This window comes from Cygnus atratus, chromosome 3, assembly GCF_013377495.2.
Source record: "Cygnus atratus isolate AKBS03 ecotype Queensland, Australia chromosome 3, CAtr_DNAZoo_HiC_assembly, whole genome shotgun sequence".
Lineage (NCBI taxonomy): Eukaryota > Metazoa > Chordata > Aves > Anseriformes > Anatidae > Cygnus > Cygnus atratus.
In genome coordinates this window covers 59998560-60024945 of record NC_066364.1, presented here as the reverse complement: position 1 = coordinate 60024945, position 26386 = coordinate 59998560, and the positions used below count along the sequence as shown (strand labels likewise).

The following is a 26386-nucleotide window of genomic DNA, read 5'->3' as shown; positions in this document are numbered from 1 at the left end:
AAAACTTGAGATATAAGCACGTAATTGAGTACCAAGTAAATGCCCACAATTTGTGTTAAGGTACAAACAAGAAAAATACCCACTCAGATTAGTGTACTGAGTGTCAACATTACAGGCAATTGTTCAAAACAGTAATTCAAAATCATTCAAAGAAACTGAATTTGAAAGAAACCTTCCTTGAGAGGCAGGTGTGTACTTTCAGAAGCAGACTTTCTCAACAGGAATTTATGGAGGGACTTGACCAGAAAAATAATGTTTCAATTTTACATAGAAAATTAATATATAAATGCATCTAATTAATGTATGCAGTAAAAACCCCAGTAAAGCTTTTTCCTTGTCTCTAACATATATTACTTCTGGGCTATTTTTGCCATCTCTTTGCTGTTAAGTTTACAGGCATTTACCTTTGTCAGTTCCCACCAATAGCACTCTCTGTCATATTGGCACCAGGGCTCAGATCTTAATCCCCAGGTCAGGAGAGTTCAATCAAGCACTTCAGCCAGTGCTTGCAGAGTCTGACAGTCACCCAGCACATCCTGACACCCTGATTTTGCAAAGTGATGGCAGGTCCTTTGGTGGGCAGTTACCATGGAAGCCCAAAGATAATTCAAACATACACGAAAGCTATTTGAGCACTTTCAACATACACAACACATTAAGAGCCCTTATGTTCCTGGGCAGGGAAGAGGAGGACTTCTCCAAGTTATGCAAAAGTTGGGTATTCACAGACAAGTTGTCCTACCCCTGCTCACGCAACTACTGCATCATGTTTTGACCAACATTAAACAAAGAAATTGAGATGACTGAAAGATTATGCGCTACCTGCATGGTGAACATATACACTACCTACATGGTGATCATACGAAAAAAAAAAAATATATATATATGTATATTGTTATACCTTAAAAGGTAGAAAAGCCATGGTCCAATTGTATCAAAAAGACTCACCTGTCAGGTGGAACAAACTCTAGGGAGAAACAAAAACAAAACAAACAAACAAAAAGAGTACTAAATATTCAAGAACATTGCAATGAAAACAAAATACTTACAAAATAAGAATATTTCAAGTTTTCAGCTTGGTATATATGCAGTTTGTCTGTGATCATTGTCTGAGGAAGCGTGCAGTATGAGCACACTGTATATACTTGTCTTTTCCTTTGAGACTGAATGTAAACTTCATTATGCATCTTTAGGGTCTCTCTTTGAGAGAAAAGACTTAATAAATAAAAATGTTATTTCTTAAAGGAGGATCAGGCATGTGATTTTCTTTCAAGTGGCTGTATGGAATTAACACCATTTCTCTTTAGGGCTACTCAAGTAGCAAAACATATTTTGTTATTCATAAAATTATGCCACCCTTGAAGGTGAACAGAAAATCACTGTGAAAACTTATGATCAAAGACTAAATATCGTTTCCTTTGTCTTCAGCTGCACTGTTTTTCCTCTTAATCTGCTTTGCTGACTGTTTTCAAAATAATTAACTTTCACTAACACCACATTTATTTACATTTGCATGTGTTAAATGTTATAAAAAGAACCTTTTTCTTTACTCCTACTCTGTTTTCCTTTTTTCCCCCCTCTGTTTACACAGGTTTTCTCATCATTTCAGTTATATGCTTGTTGAGAATCATTCACTAGAGTGGTAAGATATCAGTTTCAGTTGTTTTTGAATTTTACCAAATAGTGTTGAAATCTCCTACCCTGTCTGTCTACTACAAACCGCTTGAAATATTTCAGCTAAAAATACTTAAATCCAATTTTTTAAGAAAACATGCTGTTGAGTTCATATTTTAAGTCATGTAACTATGCTGTTGAGTGGCTTTAGCGCCCATAAATTCTGAGGCAGAATCCCAGAACTGGAAGTGGGTGAGTACAAGGTGTACTGGTACCCAGGAATCATCATCTCTGTGAAAGGGTGTCCAATTTTTTTTAGGTTTATAAGCTTCTAAAAGCTGTTTTCACACCATTAGTGGAGTCCTCTTGTAATCTGGCTCCTGAATTTTTGAAGACCCTATCTGTACTGAATGCTCTTGATCTCAAAGAGGCTGGAGCCAAGTAAGAATTATTAACTACTTCTCTTGACTGCCAGGAGCACCTGTGGCATCAGGAAGGGGACTATCCTTCTCTACTTGGTCAGTTCAATGTCTCTCCATGAAGACACCTGGGCAATGTCAACAAAGAAAAATCCTGTAGCCTCAAATATGGGGAGGAGGAACAGGAGAAAAATCTGAACAGGGAGAGGGGACAGAAACCATGATGCAAAAGAAGAAAGGGATCTGCAGGTAGCAAAATCAGAGGAGGTCAGAAGCCAGCTGAAAAAAAGTGGCTAACGTAGGGATGGGTGTGGATAGTGGAGGAGTACTGCGGCTTGTTGGGACAGGACAGAACCGCACATCTTGTTCTCCTCTAATAAGATTTGGGAGTAAATACCATAATGACAAGCCTGTGCAATCATCAAATATCGATGAAAGTCACTAGTAGAGGCTTTATTTACCACTCTACACAGAATAACAGGCTATTTCTGGTACACCATCTACACTGCACACCTAATTAATGATCCAAGCTGGGAAACTATACTTTGAACTTACAAGATGGTGCACAAATGTTATGTTTAACCAGAAAAATGATGGTCTAATTTGCCTCAAATTGGTGACAACTTTAGTCAATGTTTTATACAATTTCTGCCTTAATTTCTGCCTTGGTTCTTCAGATTTCAAACATAAACACTGTTTTAAGTGTCTGATAGTGTGAGGGCAGCATGAAAATGAGACGCATTTATTAAACACTGAAGAACTTTGGTTAACGTATATAAGAAATATCTACAGGACAAAGAATGATTTTATAGTCATTCTGGAATTTAGATGCGTCATGTTTAACAAATATAGACTGAGGAACATAAAAAGAAAAATCTAACTAAGCATTCACTGAAAAAAAGTAGACATCCACTGGAAAGCCTAGTGTGTCATGTAATAAGAGCCGCACCATAATGCATAAGAGACTGGATTTCCACAGGCCATATTAATTCTGGCATTTCCTTGCTTCTGATGTTTTCCTTTGCAACGTTAACATCCTTTTAACATGATTTTATTGGACCTCATTACACTAGATGTTAAACCATGAACTGGTCCTGCTCTGCGAGGTGTTCTCACACACACACTCATAGTATTAAACTCATAATGCAACACAGGTGAGAAATCCCTTCTAGCACTTACAGTAAGCACAGCTGAAAAATCTTGCAACATCAGCAGTAAATTATTCTGGCAATGAATCTGCTGAGCTCCCTCACCTACGACATAAAATATGGCCTTGAGCACCCCTCCCAGACTGGTGAGCATTTAATGGGGAGCCTGCAATGCTTTGGGTCCGAATGAAGTAGCACTGCATGGTGGAGCTGTGGAAGATGTGATATTAAGGAGACAAGAGTGAAGCGGGAAAAACACTCTTTGCAGATGCAAAGATATCTCAAAGCATGTCTACATGTTTGTTCAGCCTGTGGTGATGCTACCTCTGATTGGTCTGGAGCATGGGCACACCAAGTGCACTTCTACTGTCTAGATGCTTCCCTACAGTAAGTTACTGTTGTGTGAAAGCTCACCAGCTCCCACTGACCAGCAAGGGAGAGGTCCAATTCTGTGGAATGAGCACGGAAGGATGGGGAATTCAGAGGAACATTTTGATGGACATATAGGAAAAGAGTTTAGCTCAGGATATCTGTGCAAGTGAAGAATAAAGAACAGTAGCTTATACTTCAGATATTTTTTATGTGCTGACTTCAACACTACTTACATACCGCTCTGTAACTGTCTTGATGATAAAATCCTTAGAAAAGAGACTGTCTGTACAATGCCTAGTATAACAAGGATTTCCTTTGCTACGACAACACCCTTCATTACTACTATAAAACAAATAAATTAATAATTTCTTGGCCTGCAAAAACAAGGCAAGGACTGGCTTAAAGATACAGTGCTAAGGTATAGTAACAAGTTGTAGGCATTCTATACATGCATATGCTTTCAAACTGATTTTAAGAAAATATACAAATGTTATTGAGAATTAAGCAGGCTTTTAATGACCAAATTCAAATAATACTATAGCTATGCATATATATGAAGAGAAAATCTCAGTGAAGGTTCTGCAGAGAGAAACACAAATGCTGAAGTCATTTAGAGAAATATCTGAAAATAATTCTAAATAATCCCAAATTCTCAACTGAATTTTTCACAGTAAATCAGTTATGTTACACTTCTAGGTCTCATCAGGGTTTCAATTACTTAAGACTAATAACGATAAAATTTTATAATACAAATTTATATGAAAGTATAAATAATTAATGCAATGCTTTAGTTACTTACCATCAGGTGTTAACTAGGTTTCTGACTTAGTTAAAAACTCAAACACTGATGCTACTGCTGACTGACAGATCTTGACACAACAGTAAATTGATTTTTTTTTAAATTCTTTTTTTCCACAGTGAAGAACTGTACATCATTGTATTTTATCTGAATCACATCCTGAGGTAGATTTATTGTATCTCTGTGGATCTAAAAATATAACAGCTCTAATTTCAATGGAAGAATGAAGGAAAACTTGCTATAAGAATCAACTTAACTTCAAGGAGAAATTTGAAGAAATTCACAAGATTAAATTTAGTTAAGTATTAAAGTTCTGTTTTTTGTTTGTTTGTTTGTTCAGGTTTTCCATTAAATCCTCTGTCTGCAACACTAACTACAATAATGAAGAGGGATAGCTCCTGGTAAATTTTTGTGCTTCATAGTCTCAGCTTCTCTGAACTAGTCATTGTCTCTACTAATTTGAAGAAGGCACTATCACTGACAAAGCATGTATTAATCTGTTAAATACTTCCACTTTTTGAGATGACTCTCTGTAATCACTTATAATCACCAATTATCACTGTAATCACCAATATTTCAGATCTCCTGAATAGACTGTAGATGACAATGAGAATGAAACTTTGACAGGAACCAGCCTACAGACAGGCCAAGAGGCTGCAAAGCTGTGTTGTATTTCCCATAGATCTTCTTGCACCCGGCTGGAATGATGAGTATTGCCACACTAGAGCCCTTTGCTGGTGTGCACAGTACATAGGAAATGAAGTAACAAGGGATTTAATCAATCCAGGTAAATGTATTTTTCATACGTACTTACGACCATAATGACTGTTTCTTTCAGGAATATTTCACAGTCTTATGGCTGACACAAACCCTGGTGCTAATTAAATCAGAAGGATTTACCTAATATAAAACTGGGTTTGTATTTGCAAAATTTTACAGAAGGAGGTCTCATTAAGATGTATTCATGGCATAAACTGATAAAATCTGAGACAACCTCACCTCGTCAATTTCCTCATTCATAGGCTATCTTTAGGGTCAAAACTTTCCTTGCCTGGTACTTTCTTACCAGTGGAAGGGTTTCATACGTTTGTTTTTGTAAACTGATTAATGGGTTCACTCGGTTCAGAGTTCTAAGCTTCTTTCAAGTTTTTTTTTTCCTCTTTTATATATATACCTGAAAACATTTTTAAAACACATTTTAAATTGTCTTTGGCACAAGTGCACTTTCAAAAATATCAAAGGGTGTGATGGTCTAGTCATAATTTAAGTCATGGTAAAGTACTATCTTCTTGCAATGAAATGCCTTTATTTATACACTGTGGGGAAAAAAGTCATTCTTTTTTTCTTTTTGTTTGTTTGCATTAGATGAAAGAAGGAAATATGCCTTTCCTTAACTGGTGGAGCAGGCAGGGCAAATGCCATACCACAATAGCACTTTTTGTTTCAGCATCAGTTACCTAATAGCTCAGAGCTCACAGAACACTTTCCCCTGCCCTGTTGGGAGGATGGGCCATCGGGCTGGCTTCTTTCCCAGAAAGAAAGAAAGGAGCTAGCTCCCCATTCAGCAATTGCAAAGGCAAGGAAGCTCCACCAGTCTGGAGGAGGGAGAAACTCATTTATCGACCAAGTCAGGTTCAGGAATAAATACTAAAGTACTACCACTGGAAAACTCTCTTACCCCCTCCCCCCCACCTCTTTTTTTTTTTGACCGTTTGTTTTTTAAAAAATGAAGTTAAGTCTGTGGTCTGCTGTTGTCAAATCAGCAGTATGCATCAGTGCAGCTGAATCTGTAAGTACTACTTCGGTGCCTCCCCACTATCTACAAACTGGAAATCAGCTAGAAGATACTGAAGAACACTTCCTGTTTTTACTTCAGTTATGGTCCCGTGATCTCCCTCACACTTGCTATAATCACACCATTTTTAATTAGTTTTAAGCGTATTCTTTTTTAAAATCTCAATATTCCTAGATATCATTGATCTCTTTTTCAGCAGAGAAACACAGTGAGATGCAGGAAAAGAGCCGTGATACTCACTGCTGTCTAGATTTAGTCTTGTGATTCCCCAGCTCCACAGATATATCGCAAGCAAACATATTGAAAATGCTTTGGAGTTACCATTCGATATTCAAAGGAATAACAAGTCATCTCCTGTTATATGCATAAAATTCAGTGCCTCCTCAAAAAAAAAAAAAAATTTATTTCCTCCTGCTTTTCAAAACTAACCAGGGCCAAAAAATGCAAAGGAAAAAAAAAAAAAAAAAAGTAAACTTTGAAGCTGAAATTTAAAGCAATGAAAGTCAGGAAGTTCAAAAGTTAATGTTCCTATGGCTGTGTTAACTTGGCCATGTTGCAAATACATCATGCAAATACTTCAAGTTATTTTGTTAAAGGCACATAGTACTGTGCCATAAAGCACAGTAAAAAAACATACTGTTTTCTTTTCATGTGGAAACCATCTTGTATCAACAGCGATACAGTGTCCAGTGCTAATGCTGATTTCTCTACCACAAGACAAGTACCTCTACCACAAGGGGCCTCACTGTTCTGAAGATGCTGATGCTTCTTTGGGATCCAGCTTTCTCTTAGCTCACCCAACAGTCTACATGCTGACCTTCCAAGTAACAACGGCCAACTTATCTCCTGAGACTTTTGCCTCACCGGAAAATAACACCTTTCCCCCACTAATATCAAAGAAAATTTGCATCGCTTTTCCATTCCTCATTTAGAGGAAATTTAAAAAAAAAAAAAGGCCTTGTCCTTCTACCTAGGAGCACTGCTGTCCAAGTGCCTTTCATGGGTATAGCAAACATGGTCACACATCCATTAAATATTCATCCTCACCACAGATGATGAAATACATATATGTAAAATTTCCTCTTGTAATAGAGAAGTCCTTCCAACCATGTGTTCTTTTTGTTTGTTTGTTTTTTGTTTGGTTGGTTTGTTTTGTATTTTGTGTTTTTTAACATACATATGGTTATGTGCTAAGGTTAAAGGTGATGAGCTCCCAGAAATGTGCCTTAGTCTTGGTCAACAATCTTCAGTTTCTTAGCTCTGCTGAGAGGTCCACTCCCTGAACTTTGGTGAGCCTTGAGGAAGATCCATCTACACCACCACCAGCTTCACCCTCTACTCTGTTTTAGAGGTGAATATACATCAGCTGCATTCCTCATCTCAGAGATAAAGGGGCTTTAAAGATGAGGCTTGTGGATTTGAACTATATTCAGAAAGTTCTGGGCATGTAGTTTAGGGCAAAAAAAGACAGACCTAGTGTGTTCACAATACTGTGATGTGAACTTTGTACTAATTACTTTTCTAGCATCAAAGTCTTCATCAATGTCTAGCCAATTTAAGAATAAACGAATACCTGACTCAAATCACTCTCTGATAGAATGGCATTGAATAGTTTGGGTCCACTGAAAGCATAATATATGGAATTGGCCACACAACAACTTTGTTCATTAATGATAAGAAGGACATTCCCAGGTTGACTTGAATTACTCAATTCTATGTGGTAGATACAAGCTGTCTCGAGTGTAGTCACTCATTTACCACTATCACTTTTTGTCCTGCTCTGATACACTTTTGCTTCACTGTTGGTCTTATCCCAGGCTTTGGGGTCCTATAGCTATGGCAAATACAGCCAGATGTAAAGGCAGGGGATCAGTATATTATCTGTGTCTGGCAGCACAACACAAGTTTTGTGACCAGCCCAGTACATACATGTCATACAGAATCAGAAGAAGTACTGATCCTTGTAGATGTGCTCATGGAAAGCAGAAAAACTAGTGATGAATCACAGCTTTTCATTACAATTTTTAGTCCATTTACTAAGAAGGACTCAAGTCACTTCTGTGTCTTCTGGATCCCTCTTCATCTCTCAGGAGACAAAACGATTTTGAGCGGATAGTGTTGTATGTGATAGAGAACCAGAAAGACAGGAAGGTGTAACTGAGTGTTATTCACAGATCAAAAAATATCATCTAACTTTTCAATTAAAGCAATTCACTTCCACATCCTGACTTGAGCTCAGACTGTACATGGTCTAAAATATCAACTTGAATTAAATTATCTTTTAACTGGCCATTGGGTAGTTTTGCAGTGGTCAGGCTCAGGAAGTAGGAGGCTTGACTATGGCTGAAGGAAAGGATCACTCCAGACTCTTGGCTTCTCCAGCCCCAGTTGAACTCCAGCATGCTTGACAGGAAAAAAAAAAAAAAAAAAAAAAAAAAAAAGGAAAATTCCTGCTCTGAAAGGTGATTATTTTTGCCAGAAAGGATGACAGTTGTTAACTGCTCTTGCTCTCCTTCACAACCCTGAAAGGCAGGAAAATTTCTATGTTGAGTACATGTACTAGGATTTGGGAATGCAACAGGCAGTGACTAACTGCACTAATCTCAGGAAATGATATGCTCCTGCCTACATTCACATGGGGATGCATTGGTACCTTCTTATTTCAACAGCTCTGAGGGTAACAGAAATAGCTAATTGAGGCTATGTTGTACTAAGTCCTTTAGCAAAGGGCATTTGCTGAGCTAGAGTTGTCAAAGCTTGGGGCAAACCTACAAAGATTTAAGCATAAGTTTAAATAAGAACATGATGGTTAGGCTCATTATCCACAGCGAAACAATTTAGAATAAAGAAGTAAGCATGTGAATGTGCCTTTGTAGGATGGGGGCAGGGGGGCTAAATTAATGCCAAACAGCAACAGGTGGATAGAGTGAGTAGACAGGTTGGAGGGAGGACAATCACAGTAATATGAGCAGGTAATATGAACGCGATCTTAGCTCAGCACCTGCCTACCATTATCAGCTAGCATAGTCCTGTAGGCATTCTGGAAGATGGGAGATAGATGGAGACCAAGTTAAAACAGTATTCAAATAAAAATAATAAAACAAACCAACCAAACAAACAAAAACAAAACAAAAACAAAAGCTGCCCTCCTATTCTATTCTTACTAGTTTTAGATCAGAGATATTCAGCTGTAAGTATCTGTCTTTTCAACAGGTACTATCTATGAATCTGAACATAAATAGATAATTTGGTCTAGGAAAATAGTCAAAGGTAAAGTCATCAGCTAATTGTACAATGCCAGTATTTTCTGTACCATGCACAGAAGCTATTCCAATTAAAAAGATGAACTTAGAACATATACAGATGACGACATTACAAATCACAAACAAAAGTGGATTCAAGACTGGAAAAAAAATACGGAAGAGAAGGTAATAAACTTTTAGGCATCATATTCCACCTTGAAAATTACCAAGTAAACCTCCAGTACATGTACAGTAAACAGCTGTCTTTTTTCTTCAGTACCATACATTTCTGTTCTTCCTCATTACTGACACTAATTTGCTGAGTATTGTAGAAATAATTTCTAGCAGCTGTTGTAACATTAATAAACTACATCAGATAACCAAAAACTGTGGCAACCTACTTCCATTAGAGTATGAATGCAAAAAATTCTCTGTAGCTCAAACTACTTGCCGGTCAAAATAAGATAATCAGTTCTTTATGGTCCATATGTTGTCTAACTCATGAAGAAATAATTTGTTAGCAGAAAGATAAAGTAACACACAACACTGCAGTATAAAATTTCACAAACAAGCGGACATAATCCAAAGACATATTCACATGCATTTGTATCATCATGCAACAGAATGTAGTTAGTTTCTGGTTAGTTTCCAGTGTCTCTAGAACACTTCCATAAAAGTGTTGTCTAAAACACTTTAAGAAAATGCTGCTAAAAAACAAGTCTTTTTTTAAAGGGTGGAGAAAAAAGAATATTAATTTACCTGAGGCAAACTACAGATAAAGGAATTTCTAATGAGTGCATAAGAAAATATAATACATGCAATGTACATCTAGTTACTCTACTCTTGCAAGTAACATAGAAGAAAAATACTATCTAGTGAGACTACATTTATATACATATATATATATATGGTATGTATATATATATATAATTTACATTTAATTTTTAAAATATTAATGAGCAAGTGAATTCCAGGTACATTTACAGCACAACACCCGCAAAAAAATATTATAACTATCACAGTGTTAAAATGACATCCAGAGAAAATAATCACAAAAGAATAAATGTTTCATTTTATTTATATAGAGGAATGCAATGTATTTGCTTTTAGAGTAGTAACAACAACAGCCACAATTAGAATGCATGTTAAAAACTCTAACCATTCTTTCTTTTCCTTTTGCTTTATGCAATAGTTCTTAACACTAACTAGAATAGCTGTATTTATAGTATAAAGAATGTAAAGAAATCTCAGGCCATCATCTAATAATATATTTTTCATTATTAATCAACAGAGACAACATCAGAGGTAATACAGCTCTTAAAATGCCACAGAAAGAATCACAAGATGCCTTGATAGATCATATTTCACCTCATATATAAGCCATTTTTGCCTCATTTTTCAGGTTTGAAAGTTTGACTGATTCATACTACTATATACTACTTTACACTAGCATACCAAAACATTTTTCAGATTTTTCATTATACTGCTATTTTAAAATGTGTATTTTACTTTAAAAATAAAAAAAAAGGTTTTATAAATAGAAATAGTAAGATCAGCTTTCCAGAAGCAATTAACTGTTTTGTTTTTCTTTTTTTTTTTAATTTTTCTTTTTTTTTTTTTTTCAAATTCATACGAATTTGTTTATATTTGCAGTCCTCCAGTAAATTCTTTAACCAACAGGCAATTATTTGGAATAAGGCATTCCTCCAATTTATTATGAATGGCTTTATATACATCTAAAGCATTAAATGAAAACCTCTTTTGTTTAGGAGAATATAAAAAGCAAGATTCTCTAAACTCCGAAAGCATTCAAAGCAAAAGCAGGAGACAGATTAATAGAGAAGGATAAATTTCGTATACCAAGGTCAACTGTTAGAAATGACAATAAAGTATATTGCAGGGCATCTGCCATACTCTCTCCCATATGCTTTCCAGGCATATTCAATGGAAAGGGTATGCACGTTTGCCCCTCTTTCAAACAAACAAGCAAGTGTCCTTTGTCTCCTGCCTGAATGTGCCAAGGCTTCTGCATCTTTTGACTCCCCCTCCCTTCTCTCCTGCCTCCCCAACCTGCGATACTGGAATGTTTTGGCCACAAGGTTAAGAAAGATTCCCCCATTCATCACAACCTGCCAAGCACAACAGGGTCACAGTCCCAGCCACAGTCCTGCCGCTTCGCTAATCTGGCCTCAGCGCAGGCATGAAACTTCAAAGATTTTTTGCCACAGGCAAAAATTAGTTCTTATTTGCTTTAAAATCCGAGTATCAATCAAGTTAAACTGTGCTTCAGTGGAGCGAACACTCTGGGAGCTCAGAGGAGCACATACATTTGGTGCTCAGTTCTGACTCTAATTGAATGCAGAGCTCACCTGGACCAGCAGCACAAATACTTCAAGTGCCACAAAAACTTAACCACGAGATAATTCCTATTATCCAAAAAGCAACCCCTGGTAAAAAAGAACTATTCAAACATGCATGCAAGCACATGAGAATAGATATTTGTGTGTGTAAATAAATATAATACATACAGAATCTCTGTTCATGTGAAACCATTTCAAATTATTTTCCCTTCCAAACTTTTTATCATCAGTTATACCAGATGATCAGCCAGAGTTATATAATTGTAAAGCTCAGTTAATGACCTTTAAATATTCCTGAAATGAATTTTGAAAAACAATTACGGATTTACTATGAGAACACACAGAGAACTTTGGTTTAATATTTAGTAATCAAATCTTCAATTAACTATAGCTAAAATAATAGTATATTCTACTATTCTGGGATACTGCCTACGACTGTTCTATCCAATACAAAAAATAGAATAATTACACTTTTAAATCAATCCAGGTTTTTCAATATATATTTTAACTGCAACCTTTTGGAGATAAAAAGGGATTTGGTTAAAATGAGCTGTTAAAAACCTTCACATTTTCTTCAGATATATACTTATAACTGGTTATTGTTTAATTGTGTATTAACTCAGGGCAATGAATAAACATTGCATTAAGTTGAGAAATAAACTGCATATGATACTCAAATATTATATTTCCTGTTAAGCCGTTAGAGAAATGTAAATTTCTGGATTTTTTCCAACAGAGTAATTGAAAATAGAGTTCATAAAATAAAACACAAAAATAAGTAGAACATTAACCAGAACATTAGAATCTACAAACAGTTCACATATTTTTTACAGATAAATATAATACAGCCGTGCTGTCTTTAATTTTAAAATACTGAAATGATGTATTATGTTAAAACTTTAACCATTCCTAAATTAACATTTACCAAATCAATTTTAAAAGTCAAAGATTAAAACTAAATAAAGTGCTAAGTATTTCCTAGATTCTCCCAAAGTACACATAACTTTAATAACATTTATGTATAGCTACTTGCAAACAGAAAACAAAAGATTTAAAAAATATGTAATAATGCAAATAGGAGACAGTATGTAGTGTGTTTTTCTTATGTTTCCTCTATTTTACAGTATCTTCAGCCATTTTTATCAAATCCCCATCTAAGTGTACAAATTAACATGGACTTCTAATTTTTTGTAGCAGATGAATTAGCTTCCCTGTATGCACACTCAAATGTTTATATACATGCTTGCATGATCATACAAACAAACAAATATTTCCCCAAAGCCAAATTCAAGTTCTTTTGCTTGAGATTACTATATAGCTACATGGCTGATGCTACTTGATTCACTATAGCATTTAACAAGTTCTGTTACACAGTTCAATAAATTCAAAATTATGTTGGAAAAATCCTTTGGTGAGAACTGTGTTTTTCATTCAGGAATTTAAAGTGTTCCTTGCTTTATGTATCTTTTCAGAATTTACACTTGATTTACCTTAGCAGATGAAGACATTACAATGAAAAAAAAAAAAAAAAAAAGTGGTGAGACAGTTAAAAGCTGCTTAGCTGAAATGTATTTCAGAAAAGAGTGAGCAGTCCAAGAAAAGAAATGTGTAATCGGATACTGCTACTTGCTGCTCACCAGACCCCAGAAACAAAATCGAAGAACTTATTGGCTGTAATAATTTATCATACCTTTCTTCAAACAGGTTCCCTAAACATTACAGTTCCCTATAGCAGTAAATCAGTTTTTACAGACGGACCAAACTGGGCTGCCCTTTCTCCTCTAGCGCGTTGTTTGCTTTCCTAGGACAACAAAACGCTGCTCCCGGCACAAGCCCCCTCCGAGTCTCCCTGAATGGAGCAGACATTTCAGCAGCCGGGTGGTTGTGCCAGCTCACGTCATGGCCCCCTGCGCACAGCACGGCAGCAGCATCGCTGCGCCCGCCTGCTACACTGGCTCAAAGGCAGAAAGAAGCATTCGGGTGCAACAGCAACGCATGCTCCCACACTCCCTGGTCAAGGATGTTTTTAATCAGAGTTTGTTTTCAGAAAAAAATGAGCTATGTAATTACAAAACCCATTTAAAAGTTTGAAACAGTCACAGTGCTCAAATAGAAAGACACAGTGCCAACTGGCACATAATGCTACAGAGATATAAAGCGTGCTTTAAGGGCGCATTATTTATTCCAAACTAATGCCTAACCAAGTTAGAAATGGACTAAATGGACTGAAATGTAGTAGTAAATTAAAATCTCTATTTGCCTCCACAGTTTTTTAGTTTAGGGCTAACTAATTTCAACTCCGCTTGTCTAGGCACCTGTCTCAGTATACTAGCCTTTAAGTGTCTCTTACAATGTTATTGAGTAGCCCAACCAACAAACTGCCTAAAGATTTGACAAAATGTGTAATTCACAGCATACTACAGAACAACACCCTTCATTTCTTATAGCACTTAACAAGTTACCTCCTGTGGTAACAAAGAGCTGCTCCCAAAAGAGGAAAGTACTTGAGGGATTCGGACAAATGACTACCTAAATTACTGTACACCACAACCACTATTAACAAATACATTGTTCTAAAACAAGTTTGAAACTGCTACTATAGAAATGAAAACAAAAACTCCTTTTCAGAATAAATCCAACTGCACAATTAATACCCACTTACATTTCCCGTCATATCACTGAACAATTGCATCAGTATCGCAAATGGAAATCCATCATAACCTTACCTCATTTATCTCCGAAGAACAGAACCAAATTCCCCAAATTTGTGAAGTCACCAGGACACACACACAAATAAAAGAGTGTCTGTGATGTTCAGCACTAATTAACTTCCACTGTTCAGCAGCTAAGGTGTTCAGACAGATTTTCCAGACAAAAACCTTATCCACCAGCCAGCTACAACTTTCTAAACTCAGAAATACTGAAGACACTTTGTTCTTCCCTGAACTGTCAGACCAAGCCTCACGCAGTCAGATTACTTAAGTTAACTAAGAGGAGATCTGGATAGTAAACACGCTTGGCTCTGTCCAATGGCTTTCCACACCCTTCTGTTTATAGTAAGATGACTTGCATTCAGAGGTCACCCCATCAACAGCTCCTGTCTTTCAGTGGGTATCTAATGTGCTGCATTTATCCCAAGGCTCTTTTAATGAAACCACCTTCCCAGTCCCTGCTCGCCTGCTGTCGCTATGACACATCTGCTCCTTATTGTACCAAGTCCCATTAAGTGTTAAAATAAGGAGACCTACCTGGGCATATATCCTGCAAGTAATACAGATAGTTATGAGTGCTAACCTTGTCTGTGAATATTCACAAAATAAACTCTTTTTTAAGACCAAAGAAAGAATTCTGCCGGTAACATTCATCTTGTGAATAAAAGAAATTCAGGAGGGAGGAAGATGGATGCCATTGTTTGATCTGGACTTTAAAACTTTTACAAATACTCCCCCAAAGGATAATGCCTGTGCCAGATGATATTTGCTTGAATATGTTAACATGCTGGAAACAAGAGATGAGGAGTGTCCTCGAGCTCTGCTGCAAAATGACACACAGCCAAGGAAAACAAGGGTCAAGTGCCAGGACCCCAATGCAAACACCAAGTCAATTCTATGCTGAAAGAATACAGGGAACTGATTGCTCTTACAAAACACAGTAAATATGCAGCAGTGTACAGACCACTAGCTCTCATTTTTGATGCACACAATATGCTACTGGTTACTAGTGTTCTGTGATCCAGCTGGCAACTGTTATTTTCTTCATATAACACTGCAAACCAAAAAGGCAAAACCCAAGCTTACATTTCTTTACTGTACTGGAAATTACTCATCACAACAGCTGTATCTAAATAAACTGTATCTTAAAATGGGAACAAGAACATGGTGTTTAGCATTTTTCTTTGTAAGTCCAACATCCCATAAAAATAAGAATTGAGAACCATTTCCAAATTTCTACTGGTACTTTGTTCTTCACTTAGCCATCGGGCAACACTCAAAAGTCAGCCTTGTTTCATGGGGAGACATGGAACTGAAGATGGCACTCTCTCCCCACACAAACCCAACCTGACTGCTGCTCAGAAATGCTCTTTGAGTGAAAGTTACACCTGCAGCACATTTTCGGCACCAGTTTTTGTCACCACTACAACATCCAAATGACAGATAGCAGCTTGGCTCTGTTAAAGCTAATAAAACATGATTGATGAACTGGGCTAGAAAGCTACGTCAGTTCAGATTAGGATATTTGTGCCATCATTTGACAGATCCCACACTTTATTATTAGAATGGACTGTCAGGACTTTAAGAGCCACTAATAAATACATCCATCCAGATCCCTCGATGCCTTTTTTGTACCTAAACCTATTTAGGCAGTTTAAGTGCAAAAGATTTTTAATTGGAAGTTTTGCATAATTTTTATAAAATACTTGTACTTAGGAATACAATATATGTCCTTAAACAGGTGCCTGTCAGCTGCTATTATCTCATGCTCTGAAAGTCCAAGTAATCCTCATTTTACTGCATTATGTGGTATAATAAAGGCCCACCTCTTTGACAATGAAAACCCGCTGGAGCATACCTAAAGAACTGGGGAGAGCATAATCAGCTTTCAGATGTTGTTTTTGACACTAGCATTGGGCATAACCTCATTCTTAACTGCTGAAACAACTACTATGTCAGATGTTAAAGTTTGCTAATGCAAGACTGCGAACAAGCAATTGCTTATTTCACCATCAAAAAAGGGAAACAAAGGAAAAAGCAATCATGGAAAATGCTGCCAAGGAAAGATTGAAAGCCATGGGACAGATATGAACAATGAGTTCTGCCACGGAAAACCTTGGACACTGCTCAACAAACTGCAGAGTCATCACAGTAGTAGATGAGGAATAAAATGTGCTTCTTCTTCTACCAGGCATCAAGGCAGAGGAAGTGCAGTCTGGTTGTGGATTCCCCAAGTATTTCAGGAGCACGTCCTCACCCCTTTCATACACCTCTGTACACAGGAGGTCTTCAAACAGTGGCTCCAGAGAGGAGCAGGCTCACTTGCCCCCCAGCCCCACCACTGCTTTACCTCTGTCCTCCTGAACTTCCCAATCTCCTGCCACAGACCAACACTTCTCTGCTCCCAGGAAGGCAAGGACCAAGGAAATGACCATCAGTCTTCCTCTTTTTCCCAGTAAAGCAAAATAGTTCTGTCGTTTCACAGGCCTGTGTGCCTGACACCAAACTATAGTCTTGGACACTTTTAACGGTAATGTTACTTTATCTCATTAAAGAATGAACACAGTGGTGGTGACAAAAGAAATAAAATAAATCAAAACCATAATTCTGTGCACATAGCAATACTGTCAAAAGATGATCAGAGAAAATCATTACATCTACAGCAAAACATTCTTTCTTTGATAGACAGGGAAACCACTGTCTCAGCACCTCTGTGACTAATGAGCGACTTCATTCACAAATTGAGATCACCAAGGGGGGAGTTGTTTTCTATGGACATGTAAATGGGGAGTTTCTTTGGGCCTTTACACCACCATTCTAAGGACAAAAATATAAAAGAAAGGAACATTAAGCAAGAGTATTGCAGATATTAGTGAATTTAAAAAAAAAAAGTATTAATTTGAGAAAATATGACAGCGTGAAATGTTAAGTGTTGAATTTCTCAATTAGTTCTGAAACTGAATGTGTTTGGTTTAGGGTCGTAGTAATGAAAATTGCTTCAGATATAATTTGGAATTCTCTTCTCAGTGATGTTTCTTATTCTGTAGTTTGCTTTGTACATTGCTGTTCACTGCTTGCCAGCAATAGAAAGAATACCAAAGCAAAAGCCAGTGCTTCTTTACCTTTTACATAGTCACAAACTAAAAAACTGTTCAGGACTAAATAAGCTTCAGGTACTGTTACATCCACATCTTTCCAAACTAATAAAAATAGCAGGGGAGGTAAGAAAGATTTCTCTACTAATTTTTTCTCCTTTTTCCTCTAGGTGGAGAAATTGGAGAAAAGGAAAATGCTTTATTTATATAAGCAGTAATCACTTATTCAGATACTGATGGGAACATATGGTTCCCTTGAACACAATTTTGCCGTTGCTTTTTTTTAAAACTATTCCTTCAGATTTCATCATATGATATGTGAAGTACTTCTCAAGATACATTAGTGGGAAAAGCACACGACAGCAGCAAATTTTGTTGCTGTAGAGCAAGCCTGTCTAATGCATTTTGAGAGCCATCACTACTATTTCACATTTTGAGTCAATACGGTTTTTGAGCAATACAGTGATACAACTGATGACAAATGAATGCAAGGAGAGCACTTTTTGAGAAAGGGCTGCTTATGAGATTTTGGTTTGGTCAACAGTTTCATAATTAGAGATCAAATTCAATGCCAAATAAACATTTTAGTGGACTCTGATCTTGCATTCAAAGAGGGTTTGAAGGCACTTTGATCACGAGAACTGTGCAAGGCAGTGACTTCGATCCCCCTCAGGGCCTCTTTACATTTCCCTGGCTGTGGGACTGGGTCTCACAGGTCATGACAGGCCCTAGGGGTATGAACCTCTAGCCAGGCTGGTCTAATGGTGCCTCAAACCAGCCCAATTGTGTCAAAAAAAAAAAAAAAAAAAAAAACCTAGCTCAACTGCTTTTAAATTCTTTGTTTGTTCCTCTTTTTAGCTACAAACTGTCGGAAAAAATAAATTCTCAGGTCTGAACTGTCATGCTGTTTCAATAAATTTAAATTAAATTTACATTTATAAACCCCTCTCAGATGCATTTGTTATCTCTGATCTATTTGTTTTTTTTGTATGTTTGTTTTGTCCAAAATGTTTATGTTGCAATTCCACAACACCTGATAGACCTTACAGGAGGCCAAACTATCCTTTGAATTGCATGTCACAATTGCCTCCTACCTCCTACAGGCCTTGTTTGTAAAAGCAAGGGAGATAAATAAAATCATCACCATTTTAACAGTTCTATAGATAGGTGATACTGTATTTGTTAGACTCTGGTCACAACTAAAGCTCTGTTGTGTTCTACCTGGACACTCAACATCTTGCAACTCATGGAGGAAAGTTCAGTTTCATCACCATCCCTGTCACCTTCCCTCACTTTATTCCTCTCAGCCTTGCAGAAAGCGGCTTCTCAGGTACAGAGAACAAAACAGCAGATGTCAAGATATCTGTGGCTGGATGTCAAGATATGACCTTTTTTCATTATTGCACTTTTTTCATTATTGACATTGTTACCAAAACCTAAAACGCTTTCATAAAATCTCAAAAAAAAATTGAAAAACAGTCAGAAGCTATCTAAATTGCTGAAATCAAAGTAGAAATAGATATAGCAGTACATCAAATTTACAAACAGTGATAATGGAAAAAGTTTACTAACAACAACAACCCATAAATATTTGAAAATACATTCCCAAAAGAGCTTAAAAAAATCACTTTAAAAAATTGCCTGTTTTTTCTGTACTCACATTTTCCAATTTATTTGTACACTCTTACATGTAACTTTGTAAAACACAAGTATACATCTTCATGTCTTTAACTTGAAATATTAACCTTTGATATTAAGCCTTTAACTCAAATCATTAATATCATAAATACAACAAAATTGTCAAAACTGGAAACAGTATTTTTTGCCTCAGCATCTCCATCTCATTTTTTTTTCCATTGATCTCCTCCATGAAATTTTGTCTAAAAGTACTTACCTATATCTTAATCTCAGGGGGCATTTTAAGAGACTCTGTTTTAAATCAGAATTAATATCAAAGTAACTTGAATTAAAAATTTAAACTGTAATTTAAAACAAGAAAAATCCTGAACATTTCAAAATGTACATAAAGCTCAAGGGACAAATTATATGAAAAGAGTTTTCATATAATTTCTCCTAAAGGGAAGTTGTCTTGTAACACTTTACCTAAGGCGTTAAAGGTAAAAATAATTTTTAAAATGAAAAAAAAAAAAAGTCACGACATTTTCTAGGGCCCCAATAAAGATCAGTGCTGGGCATACAAACTGAAAGTTTAAAATCTAGTTTTTCCTTACGGTTCTTCAGAGTCAACTCTAGTATAACCTTCAAAGTTTATTTTATGACCAAATAAAAAGTTTATTTAAATAAGTACAGGAGAGAATTACAGTCATGTGAAAGTTGGGAAGAGGATTTTAAATTTTTAAAGCAGATCCTAAAAGCTGCAAGGGAAATAAGAGGCTGAATTGTTGAGAGTTTTTTGACTTGAAGTTCTGATTAACAGACCTCAATTTCTATCATTTTCACCATTATGACCTCAAAGACACTTGTTAAGAGTGTTTGTTAGTATTTTACTGCTCTTAGTCAGGCCTCAATCTAGATAATATCCAGTCTGAGTAGACAAAATGCTATCCATTTTTCTCTCTCTCTCTCTTTTTTTTTTTTCACCAGATGCTTTTCACTGCTTGTACTGAGCATTTTTTTTAGCTATTGCCCTGCTCCTGCAAGGCAACCATCTCTCCTTCCTCTTCCCCTTCACTCCTCATACATGTGGCTATTTTATTGTACATGCACAGAAATAATGGTTTGAGGAATGGTATGATATATTTTTCAAATAAAACAAGGGCTCTAACCTTGATTTAACTTATTGTTTATTTTGAAAGCTGACTGGCACCTTCATAATTGCCATAGGCCTCCTCACCAGAAAGCTAGAACAATATCAAGCCCGAGGTAACTAAAGCAGGGATTCCTAAGCTGCGTTATGCAAACCACTTCAAGGCGGTGCTCTTGTGCTGGGGCAGGCAAAAGCAGGAACAGCAGCAACAGAGCCTGACCTTTCTGGGCACAGTGCTAGGATTCACACTGTTTATTTGTGCCTGGAGCAAAGCCTGATGTGGTAGGGGAAGTGCTTTTTACATGAGGGAAAAGATGGTGTTTAGCTTCTGACTTGGGAGACACGGGAATTAAGGAATGGCTGACTCACCCTGAAAAAGACTGTCCATAAATGACTGTTTTCTAGCAAGTAAGCTCTTTCAGCTATCACTCTAATGGTTCAACAAAAGCAGTGTTTTAACTGGCGTCACCTCCTTTACTAGGATTCATACAGAAGTATGGAACAAAAATGTGATTGCCTTTTTTTTTTTATTATGAACTTTCAATGCAACATGATAAATTTATATATGCATTAAAAATAAACCAACACAAATAAGGTACTACAAAAGAAAAAATAAATTATAAAAGCTTGTGCAGTATTCCATTAAACAAAACTAAAGAAAAGCTCTCTTTGGGATTGAATGAAGTTTATCTTTCATATGCTGAGAGAAGCCAGCCACATTACCAAAAAATGGTTTTAATTGCATGAAAAAGTGGTCCTCAAGTAAAACTTAATGGAATACATGAGCTACATAGGATATTACAGGGAAAATTCTTGGTCTTCTCCATATCTAGGTGTGGATAGTCCAGAAAGACACCCAGCCTAGCTGGGTCATTTAACCTTTCAATATACTTTAAAAGTTCAAATGAAAGCTAAAATAATAAATACTGTTTCTGGTACAAAGATTTGATAGATCTTTCTGTATAACTACATTTAAGCTTGAAGTCATCAATGCGTTAATAAAGAACCCATACTCTGAAAGTACTGCTAAGCCATGCTGCTGATTCTTTACAGACGACACTGTAACTGTTGGGCACCTTAGTATTCCATATTTTTAAAGTGTGCATGCATTGCTAAAAATCATCCCTTAGAAACACAATTCTAATGATATTTTACTATAATTAGCTAATTAATTTCTTATTTATTTTATTTCTTTAGGGTAAGATGTCCATGCTTTTCCCATAATACTTTCGTAAAGTTTGTATCAAACACGGTGCTGATAAATTCATTCCTTTGAATGTATATGTTCGTCTGTGAATCAAAGGAGAACTTGCACAGAAGTTTCCATTTTTTCCTTTGTTTGTGTTGGCAGCTTTACCAGTGGGAATTGCAAAGAATTTCACAGCCTGGCAAAGGGAGGAAGTGACATCTCTATATCCCCAAATTATCCAGCTTTCATCAGTTTGCTCCTTTTTCTGCTGTGCTACACTATAGGCTTTTATTTCTTTTTTTCTTCAGTTGACAGCCTACTGCTTAAATAAAATACAATCCTCCCTTTTTGTAAATTTATTAAATACACCCTTTGCTTTAAGCTACTGTATCCTGAAGCCTAAGTTCATTTTTAAGTCCTCTGCAACCCAGAAAAGATGTGGGGGCATATTATGCTCTCTGGACAAGCTCATCGACCCAGAAAAGATGTGGGGGCATATTATGCTCTCTGGACAAGCTCATCAGCTTGGCGTGGAATGCACCACAATAACCAAGAGCACAATTCGGCTTTTGGCTTCCACAGAGAGTTTTGCCAAAGCACCCTTGTATTAAACTGATCACCTGCTAAACTCTACAAACTTATAAAATTTGTAAAATCACTTAAAATTCTGTAGTGCTTCATATGCAAGAATCCTATAGTACTTTTCAAACATGCAGATTTAAAAATAGAAATGCAATGTTATTAATATCCATTTATGACAATACTCTCCTTTACTGCAGTGTCGATCTAAAATTATCCATGACATACTACCAAAATTTGGCCCTTCCTTTATCTTTTGCCCGGTATTTCTATGTATGAAGTTTTAATTTACTGAACTTTTTTTCCCTCATCAGACTTGCAATTCTACTACAGTAAATAGTGTTGCACTGTTGTGAGAGCAAAATTTGGATCAGGATAGAGATTTCAACACCGCTCTACTCAAAAATATAGTATTTCAGAGGTTTTACCACAACTTCAAAGGTGGATCATCTTACAAGTGACTAGTGCTGGAGAGCAAACATCCTCCATCATCATCACCAATTTTTCAGCATCAGCACAAGCATTTGGAAGAATAACTTGGATTAAAATCATGATCTCTGCTTCTGGACACAAGTACAATAGTGTAGACAAGTTGCTTCTCTACATGCTATTTAGATTTGCATATATAAATGAAGAATAAAATATGTCAAGAAATACTATGATTTATGATAATTTAGAAGCTTTAGTAAAATCAGGTTACTGTTACTGTCATGAAACATTAGTTAAAAAGTGCTTTGAAATGTTTAACACCACCAACAAAATAAATAAATAATTAAAAAAAACTATAATGATGTTGTATTTTGTTTTTATACCTATCAATTTATTTCTTCCCTAATACACACCTTTAAAAATATATTGCTGCCTAAACAAGGAACTTAGAATTCTGCTTCTTCAGATAGGCTTTTGATAATTTCCAATAATTGAATAGTACTTTTTTCAAAATAGAGAATAAAATATAGAAGCTTCAATGACTTTTTCTGTGGAGAAAGAAATGAACTGAAATACACAAAAATGAAAGTATTTGAGGAAAACCTAGTTACTTTTGCAGGTAAAGAAAACTTCTTTCCAAACGGGAAACCAAGAACCAAACTCTAAAGGAACACAGACAAAAAACACGAATGGTATTTCCTTGTAGTACACCAAAACAATTTTTTCTCAGTTTTAAAGATAGTGTAGCGATTCTTGTCATTGGTAGAATACAGATATACAGATAAAGCTTTTTCTTCTCTGTCAGACAGACACAACTGTAGTTTGCCAATTTTTAGAATATGAGAAAGCATTTTGGAGATGTACATTCAGGCAACGTATTTCTTTTTAAATACTGGTTTCTAAGCCAGTGAGAGTATTTGACACAAACTGTAAAAATGCTTATGCATATGCTTATCCCTTCACACGTGAATTGCTTCATTGGCGTTAATAAGATTATTCAGTGTGCAGTTAGGCATATGTGTAAATCACTACCTGAATGGAACCAAAACTGGAATATGGTTAAGTTTCCGTCTGATATTTCAGGTCTATTCTTTTTACCAGATTTGTGATTGTTTGCTGTTCTCAAAAAAAAAAGACATCACGTGGTAATGTGTGTAATTAGAAAGGAGACTTACACAGCACACATTTCTAGAGAGCTACAAATACATTGAGATATTATTGAAAAATATATATAGTGCATAAAAATATTGCTCCAGAGATTTGAAACAACTCAAACACATACATACTCATTCAAAATGAATCCACTAAAAATATCTTCAGTTTTAGCTAGAGTTCAAGGGAATATTAGAAAATATTAAGAAATCTTTTAAATATCTCGAGGTGCAGAGCAGAGAGAAGAAATATGCAAGCTAGTAACTCAAATACCAAACTGAAGTAAAGCACAGTTACTTCACTACAAGAAAACTTCTATCAGAGTGCATGGCATTACTGGCTGCCAAAGCCATATATGCAAGATTCATGCTGATTTGGCCCAAAAGAGTCACATATGGACAGAGGCAGGGCCCAAGCAAATAGTACCCTGTTACTAAATATAACTCTAGTTCTGCTTTCTGTCCCTGCTGTGAGCATCCAAGTGCTGCATTACAAGTACTGAGGAATAAAAGGCAGTTTCAAACCCATGTTTTAAAAAATTAAATGAATGCCTGGCTGTGCCTGTGCAGAAGGACGGGGTAAAAAGAAAGGGGGTTACAACTGAAGTCCTTTTTACACAAGTATCTGCATGAGAGGGGAGCAGAGAGAAATTGGCAGCAGAAGAGGGAATTATTTTTTTTTGCCCAGCGAGTGCTGCACTCCAGAGCTGGCTGATAGCTCAGGATATCAACCACGGTATCTCTGCCTTCAGTCTCTATTACAAATTAAATTACCAGATGAGATCTTTGGGTTGTACAGTATACAATGACATATTTTTGGAAGTGGGCATTACTGACTATTTTAAAAGTAGATACAGTCTCCCCACTGTACAGTGTAGTTATGGAATAACCTGCCATTACAAGGAGTTCAATCTTACCTTTATTCTCAATTGATTTTTTTCCTGTGTGAAATATACATATTTATATCTGGACAAACGAAAACTAATTAATATTTGTGGATGATCTTATTTTTCATGAAATAATCTGAGTCATACAAAACTCAAGTTTTAGCCTCCACGTTATCTAGTGGCAATGAATTATAAACCTTTATTATGTGTTGGTAGGAAAATATTCCTTTTATTAGTTTGAAAAATATTTCAGTTTCTTTCAATACTCCCTAAATTGCAGCACTTGCCTTACAGTCCCTATCCTACTCATTACTGAGTACGCATTTCTACAGTCACCTGTCAACTATATTAGCCTCAGTCCATAAAGAAGGGTTGGGTTTTTGAATATCTTTATTAATTTCCATTTCTCATATCTGAATTCCATAGTTCTTTCAAATCCATAGCAGGTTGACTAACAGAATTTAATATAGAGGGCAAATTTCCCTCCCTCCCTCTGTGTGGCAGCACAGAAATACTGGAAGAGTCTCAACACCAGACACAGGGTAACCTTAACATAGATTTTGTGTGAAGCCCCACTTTAGGGAACTACAACACAACTCTACGCCTCCTACTTTTTCGGAATAGTTAACAAAGATTAACAGCCCAATTCAGGAACTTGTTAATCCTGGAGACTCTTTCATCAGGAGACACTGAAGATCAAGACCCATTTCACTGTTCCAGAGGCCGCATCTCTTCATTGACTCACTTCTAGCTTGGGTTTCTCAATGGGGAAGTAGGTGGGATGAACCTGAATTTGGGTTCCCTAAATATCTGTGTAAATTTAGATGCCTGAAGCAGTGGTGCAAACTCTTTGATTATTATATTTAAACAGATGATCAATTTTGTAAGTTTAACCCAAGATTTTTCTACAATTAAGAAACCCAATACTGGAGCCTCAAAGCTGACACTTCATTTCTTAGTTAAACAAAATCTAAACTTCTGGTTTCTATAATAAGATTTACCATATAGACAAAAAGGGAGTGACGACCACAGATTGCTAGGTTAGTTTTGCAGTCTCAGAGGGACACATTGTTTCGGAGTTGCTTATTGGGAAAGGAACACAAATAGGACCTGGAAGTGCACCAAGTTTTAGAATAAATGAAGCAGATCAAAGATGAATTCTGGGTATACAAGTAGTTTGAAACAGCTATTATCTCAATGAAGTACAGAAAATCATATATAAAACAGAGATGATGGATTGTTTCAGAAGAACATATGAATGAACAATTAAACCTGGAGAATTAGGAAAACATTAACTAATGTCTTTCATTTGACACTGTGTGACAAGAGCTTTCCACATGAAAAAAAAAAAAAAAGTATTGCTTTTCCTAATTATTTATCATAACCTCATCAGCTTACCAGCACAGATAAAGATGAAGCCATGGGCCCTTGAAGATGGGAGATGGAGATTTTCACATCTCTATTTTTACGATAAAATAGTACACATTCTTAGATTTCAGGGGGTTCAAGAAATCAGCTGAGTTGTTCTGCAAAATTACGTTAAACATAAGCCATTTTCTGAGGGTTAGAAAGCAGATTCATATATATCTATTTCAGCTCAAAGGGAACTAAAACTGAGAATGAATATAAAGAGGAGCTATGCAAATAGTAAAAAGGGAGAAAATTACTAGTACAAAAATGTTATATTATGCAAGATCCTTAGAAGTTACCCATGAATTTGAGAAAAAAAATAGCACTGAAGAAGGTGACTGAAAAAAAAGATTTTGATAGGATACAGTTAAAATTCACCAGCCTTGAGAATAAATCAGGATAATCATTACAACATAAAA

The 26386-nt window shown here is 36.2% G+C and overlaps 1 protein-coding gene across 17 annotated transcripts in view; it reads right to left on the bottom strand.

Annotated features, from left to right (window-relative positions):
• Positions 1 to 26386, bottom strand: part of EYA4 (EYA transcriptional coactivator and phosphatase 4) — a 158749-nt gene that overhangs the window by 79545 nt on the left and 52818 nt on the right. Inside the window, exon 2 of one of the 17 annotated variants that reach the window (XM_050709632.1) lies at positions 949 to 967. The exons of the other annotated variants lie outside the window; for them this stretch is intronic. The gene's annotated coding sequence lies outside the window, so the exon portion shown is untranslated. The remainder of the gene's footprint in view (positions 1 to 948; positions 968 to 26386) is intronic. 17 annotated transcript variants of the gene reach the window in all.